Raw genomic sequence first — 7,523 nt, forward strand, 5'->3', positions numbered from 1 at the left:
CATTCGATCTTATTAATGGTCGGTTTGACTAATTAAAAGTCAAATCACCAATTAACACATATGATTGCACTATCAAGTTCACAAGACTCAATTAGGCACATTATCAACACTTAGTTCTCATTTAGGCATTTTAACAAACACCTAATGTGCATAATTTTACATATTTACTAACTAGTCCCTAACTAGTTATTTTTACCAAGATTAACATCAAAATTCACCACTATCACTTATGATCAATTACTCAAACTTGCAAATTGTTCAAGTATCTTGTTCCTACTAGCAACTATGATGATTTTAAACATGTGTACATCATCATCTTTACTACATAATCAAAACCCACTTGACACATAAGTGTATGATCATGAATTCACAACCATGAACATCAATTCAACAAGTACATGACTAGGGTTTACTCCTAGACATAGTTTCACCACTAATTTCATCCAAACAACAATCATGCAAGCTCAGATTCGAGTTCTCTAGGTTTGCTCAGAATTTCAACTAGAGATTTCTCAAGAAATTTACATACCTCATGACTCCCTTTTCAATGGAGATCACTAATTCATACTCGGATTTTGATTTGGTCTTGATTTGCCCCTTCAATTTGATGAAATTGTGTTGATTAGGGTTTGACCCTTCTTGGTCGCCCCTGAGCTCGATCCAGAACACACACTGTGTGTGTGTTAGTGTTTGTTTTAATTAAATAACTTTTCTAGTTATCCCGCTTTAACCCCTCGTGTTTGGTTCGTTATTAAGTAGGCCACGACCTACTTATTTCTTTTAACAATTTTTCCACTTATTAACTAGGTTAAATGTTCCTAGTTAACTTAGCGGGTTCGGGAATATTTATGACTAAGTTTATTTTAGGTCCCGTTAGGTCGGGCCTTCTATAAACTTTATTTCCTCCAAAAGCCTTTATACTACATTTATTTAATATTAGGTTTATTTATTTAAAATCCTAATATTTACCGGGCTATTTTACCACTACCGGTACTTTACCCGTCTTTTAGTATTAACATGGGTTAATTACCAAACCCGTTTTCGGGGTGTTACAAGTCTACCCCCCTTAAAGAGGTTTCGTCCTCGAAACCTTGCTTACATAGTTCATTGAGTTTCTAAACTCAATGCGTTTGACTTGAGTAATCTCCTAAGCATTACTCATACTTTAACCAATTGTTAGCATTACCAGAAAAATTATGGTAATATCTTTTTGGTTACAGAACCTCTACGTATCTCATATGACATAATGTAACTTCAAATAACGTAATTCCGTTATTTTTTTTACTAGTTTAGTTAACTTAGCGATTTCCATCACTTTTATATATTATCGAACTCTTGGTGCATTTGTCACCTCGACCCGTTTAAGGGTCCTTAGTGAAATATTTCACTTTTAGCAATACTTTCTTTTGTTTTCAGATTTATTTATTCGGTTCAGTCATACCGAACCTACCGCTTACAAGCAAACCAAATTTATTTAAATGACCTTGACGGGTCTCACTAATTAGACTTATTAGTCCAGTTACTCTTTACCGCTTGCTTGGTTATATTGTGATTCTACTTCACATTACATTTCTTGACCGTGATTTTGTTACTTCATGTTTAATTTATGTCAACGTTTCTTCATCATACTTCTCCTTTTCGAATGTAATGTTTCGCACCTATCAATGTCGAGACCCATGCTCTTTGATGTTAACCATTTTCTAATCTCTCTCGTAATATCCATATTTGTTAAAACATTGTTTCTTACTAAAACTAAATTTTAGTTTAACTTTTCCTTTTTCTCCTTGTCTTACATCTTTTACTCATTTCCAGGACTTTTCGTCTGAAAATTCATTCCTTTCCATTGTCTTTTCGGTAATATTTCTGTCCTTTTTTTTTTGTGAATCATCAGAATTTAAATAATTGTGAATCCTTTTTGTTATTTCTGCCCGTTTAGATGTTTTAGTGAAATCCCTCACTTTTGTCAACCAGGCCTTTCTCGATCCTTCGCTTTTAACTTACTCAGTTAAGTTAGCGAAACCCCTCGCTTTTATACTACCTTTACCTTCCGTTATTTATTTTACGCGGGGAGTTTAACCATTTTCCTCGCTTCACGTTATTGACCTGTAGGTTCTTTCACTCAGCCTCGTAGGCTTATTTCTTTAGATTTTTCACCTTTTTAAGACGAGGCCTTTATGATCCCTTTGCTTCAATTCATGTCCCGTGGGTCATTTTGGCCCCATAGACCTTTACCCTAATTAACATCCCGTAGGTTATGATGATCCCGTAGATCATCTTTTATTCTAGTCTTTATTCAAATGTGTATACGTTTATATACGCATATGGCGTTAAGGCATCCCTTTTTATGTTTATAATTATTCACCTTTTTACTTTTTGGATTTCATTTGACCTTGACCGTAGTCTGAGGCTACATTGTTTTCTTTCGAATCATCTTTCCGACTGCTCGACTTCTAACGTCAATTACACGTCGGTTTTCCATACACTTACCGTTACCCGGTTCTTACCTGTACTTCCTTACGTCCCATTACCCGGGTTCTTTTATTTCAGTGTTTTTAACGCCTTTAACTCCTTTACATAGGTTTATTAATATTTCGCACTTTTATTTATCCGATTCGCACTTACTTAATTTAGCAAGTGTCATCCTTTATTAAATTTGTTTGACTTGTTCGTGTGAACATTCATCGCTTACGAATGCCAAACTTCAGTCTTTGTTTGACCTGTTCAGCCTTGAAATAGCTGAACATAATTTATTCAAAATTTCTATTTACATTATTTTGTCGTCTTTTAGTTAAGACTCAAAACCCGAGTCTTTTAACTTTCCATCCGAGTTCCCGTTTCTCGGTTCACGCATGTGTTTAAATCCTTACCCACCAACCGGGTGTTTTACCGAAGTCGTTATTATTGCAACCCTTACGGTATGCATTATGACTTCCTTTCGCCTTTATATTTCTACTTTGTTCTCGAATTTGCCGTTTTACAAGAATGACCCATTTAGAGACGTATTCGCATTTTTCCGGGTTCGAGTGTAAGTACACTCCTTCCCAATTCATATCTTGATCATTCTACATGTTTGCATTTTCCGGGTTCGAGTGTAAGTACACCCCCTCCCTGTGCATATCTTAATCGTTTTACATGTTGACATCTACGGGTTCGAGTGTAAGTACACCCCCTCCCTGTGCATATCTTAGTCGTTTTACATGTTGACATTCTCCGGGTTCGAGTGTAAGTACACCCCCTCCCTGTGCGTACCTTAATCATTTTACATGTTTCTTTGCCCCCCTTCTCTCGGGCTCATTTTTCTAATATAATACGCTTCTGTCTGTAACACCTGAGGAAAATCCGCAGCAATCCTGAATTGCCACTTCACTCTCTCGTACTTACTTGTCAAATTTCGGGACGAAATTTCCTTCAAGTTGGGGATGATGTGACAACCCGAATTCTCGAGGACCCAAGATCTTTCGACTGGAGATCTTTCGACGGGAATTCAGTCTTTCGATCATCCTTCGACTGGAGATCTTTCGGGACGAATGCCAGTCTTTCGAATATCCTTCGACCTTAGGACATACGACCTTTCGAGATAAGACCTTTCGACCGAGTTCTAGTCTTTCGACCTGAGGCTTAATCCTTCGGCCCACTTGTTGTAAACTGAATCCCGGCCCAGTTTGGATAGTGAACATGACCACCGGCCCACTGCTATGTTGTTGTAAGTTACATATTCGTATAACATAAAATACAACATAGCAAACCCTACATCCCCTATTGTTCACGTCGGCAGGAGAAAACCCCCTCCCCTCGAGGCATCCTTCGGTTGGATCAAGTAATTCGGTTAGTGAACCCTTACCATGCTATTCATTGTTTGTTCTTGTCTATGTGTTAGCATGATTAACAAAATAGTAAGTGAATGTGTAGCTTAGGGTTATGATTGCTGGAAATTTATGGTGGTAAACTGTTATGTTAATAAAACACATATGATTGTTTTGACTGATTGATTATTATATCAAGTATAGATCGATCCCGGACAGAACATGGATTGAATCCTTCATTCGATTTAACCAGAGAATCTGATGTGGGGATCGATCTCAATGGTAATGGGTTGTGGTTGGTTACATGTGCACTATTAGGGATTATAATTATACTAGATGTTCAAGGAGACGCACACGTGTTAATTGATTCATTGGTTGTAACATTACATGAACATTGTTTGAGATTGTATGCGTACATGTAGGATTCATGCTGAAGTGGTAATTATCATGTGCTGATTTACTGTTATTGTCGATTGATGGAACGATTATACGAAGTATTGAATGATTACGTATTACTGTTTTGGTAAACACATCGATGATTTGATGCAAGAGTCTTTGTGATGCTTGATCATGTAACTGTAAGCGATGATTAGGGCTGTGATAGGGTGTAACTGTTGATCGAATGATAATTGCTGAATCGTATGTTTAGGGTTCTTGGAATCGAAAGATAACTGTTGTTGTCGAAAGATAACTTGTGATCGAAAGATATGTGTGATCGAACAATAACTCGTGATCGAAAGATATGTGTGATCGAAGGATGACTGTGAATCGAAATATAACTGTGTGTCGAAACATAACCGTTAACCGATTGATAACTGATGTGTTGAAGGATAAATGTGAAACGAAAGATAGTGTCGAAACATAACTGAGGTGTCGAATGAAAGTGTGAACTGAAAGATATTGAAGTGTTAACATTGTATTCGTGTACACTAGTTGATGATTAAATGTGAAATGATACGTGTTGTGTTGAAATGCAAACTGACTATTATGTGTAACTATCATAGGGCTTGGTAAATCACTGTTGTAAACGAGTAAATAATTCTACCGAGCAAACCAAGGTGAGTTCACTACATTCGAGCATGCGTCCCAGTGGTTGGGGACAGTCAGTGGGTATCCCGTGGGGGGGATAAGTCTTTGGGTAAAAACGGGTATATTGGTTAATATTCTCACCTATCATCGTTTGTAAGTCCCTCATCGGGTATTAGTTAGTAGCGCTACTTAGGTTTGGCACCCTCACCCCGTGCCTGTAGAGGACGGAGGTGAACTAATGACCCAGTCTGGCCCAGTACTAGATAGGAGTACGTGGGAAGGGCAGTCATGTGTTTCAGGAGCCGTCCGTGTTTGGAAATGAGATATTAACAATATTACTTGCATTGGTTATTGAACGGTTTTTCACACAACGGGTAATAAACATTTTCTAAAACTGTGAACTCGCCAGCTTTGTCTGATACACGTGTTACATGCTCGCAGGTCGTTAGGTATCTTGGAATTGGGAAGCTTGCTATCTGGGAGTGCTGGAGTGGTCATGGATCGAGGCCCTTGGATTAAAATACATTTAATACATTGGTTTTAAGCGTTATTACGAAACAATTGCTAAACGACTTATTACATGCTTCCGCTACACAACTTTTGAGAATTAATATTATGTTGACAACTTATTTTGGTAAATAGTGTCATGATTTATTTAAATATTTATCATTGGTTCAATGTGATTGGTGGCTCGAACTCTGATGCGTGACACGCCTCGCGGAGTTTCCGCAGGTGAAATTTTGGGGGTGTTACACTGTCACTCAGCTGTGCGTTTACATGATAATCAAATATTTTGCTTATCTGATTCATTTGGGTACTTTTTATGCTAGTCCCATTCACCCCGTCCCTACTACATCGAATGTAAGTATGTCCATCATAAAAAGTTCATAACATCATGTGTTCACTACTTACTTGGACAGAGTAAGCGATCAACACATGACACACATGACCTTTTCATAATTTCCGCGCTACACCCCATGTAAGTGACGCCTCGAATCTTTCTATATTCTTGACTTTTATTGGCAACCATTTATTCAGTTACTAATTAACAATTAGTAGATTTACATGTTTCATTCCTAAACATATACAATGTTTCTCCTTTTTATCAAACTAATATATAATCACATTTGTTAACGTGATCGCTACTTTTCTCAATAGCATCGAATTGAGAGTTTTCCACTTGGATAATTACCCCAATCCAAGTTTCCATATGAACAAATCTTGTTACTCATTTGTTATTCATCATCGTGAATAATACATTTTCTATTAAATTTCTCTTGGAAATCAGGTTTTCCAAGTTCTATCGTATATGTATGCAACCGTCATTACTTACGTGTTTGTTGCATATTACTACTTGTGCATTTAAATTTAAAAGTGTGCACCTGATAATGCTTACTTTAACAGGCTCTCTTTGCCAATAACCTTGTTCGCGGTCATTCCACGATTTAGTCCTTGGTGAGCATGCTCCTCTTGTCATACTTCGGACCGTTCCTCTATCATATCCGTAATTTGTTCTGTGACACCCCGCGAAAACGCTCAACAAAACTAGCTTCCTCAGTGACTGTTTGCTAAATTTCGGGACGAATTTCTTTCAACTTGGGGATAATTTGACAACTCGTATTTTAGAACCTCCTTGCTATGCTTTGATGCAACTTATTTGAACATACGTGACTAGTTAATGTACTTGGTTTCAACAGAATGTTACGTTTATCATGCTATGTGTTATATATGTGATGTGAATGTATGTATAAGGTATCGCACAACACTATCCGAATCGCACAAGCCTTTGGGCCTTGGTCCTTCACCACTCTCGGCCCACTTGTTCCGATTAGATATGCATATATGGACCTTCCTATATATTTTGTATGTTAGGAACTAATGCTTCTCGGCCCATTGTTTTCCAACTAATGTTATTTGGATCCTGGCCCAACTATTTTATCTAATTGGCTCTATAACTAAGAATACGTATTATGCTTATATCTCACAAGTTACAACAAAACAAAACCCTATTTCCCCCTTGATTCGTGAACGGCAGGAGAAACCCCCCCCCTGTTCGAGAAAGTACTTGGATCAGTCGAGTTCTGGTTAGTATTACCTCGTGTTCGTTTACTTTGATTGATTGTTTGGTTATATGCGATCATGTATTGATGTATCGATGATTGCTTGTGATCCGATCTAAACGTGTTAACTATATTTTGATATGATATATCTGTGCTAACAATGATGTGATAATAGATAGCAGCAAGTGTTTGTAAATATGATGTATGTGCATGTCAATTATGTTGAACTAAAAAGAGCACGTGATATGGCTGTTAGTGTAATCATATCTGCTGATGATAGATCATGTAGTTATTGATTGTTGTGATGGCCCATGTGCATTGACTGAACACTATTGTTTTGGTCCAATAGAGGTTACACACTTTACATGAATCACTTTGACTTTATAAATTGATGGCCATGTGTTTGAATCTAATAAAATAAAATGGTATTTTGATAAAGTTTGTCAGAATGTGATAATGATAGTAGTATTTTGGAGCGCATGTGTATAGACATATTAGGGTATGGATTTTCGTTGGTTGTTTTCTCAAGAAGTGGCACATGGAAAAATCCATCATTCTCCTCTCTATTTGGCGGCAGTAGTGGTCCAATTGTAATAGGGTTCCATGTGGTATCTTACATATCTAAATTGAT

This window comes from Helianthus annuus, chromosome 8 (genome assembly GCF_002127325.2).
Source record: "Helianthus annuus cultivar XRQ/B chromosome 8, HanXRQr2.0-SUNRISE, whole genome shotgun sequence".
Lineage (NCBI taxonomy): Eukaryota > Viridiplantae > Streptophyta > Magnoliopsida > Asterales > Asteraceae > Helianthus > Helianthus annuus.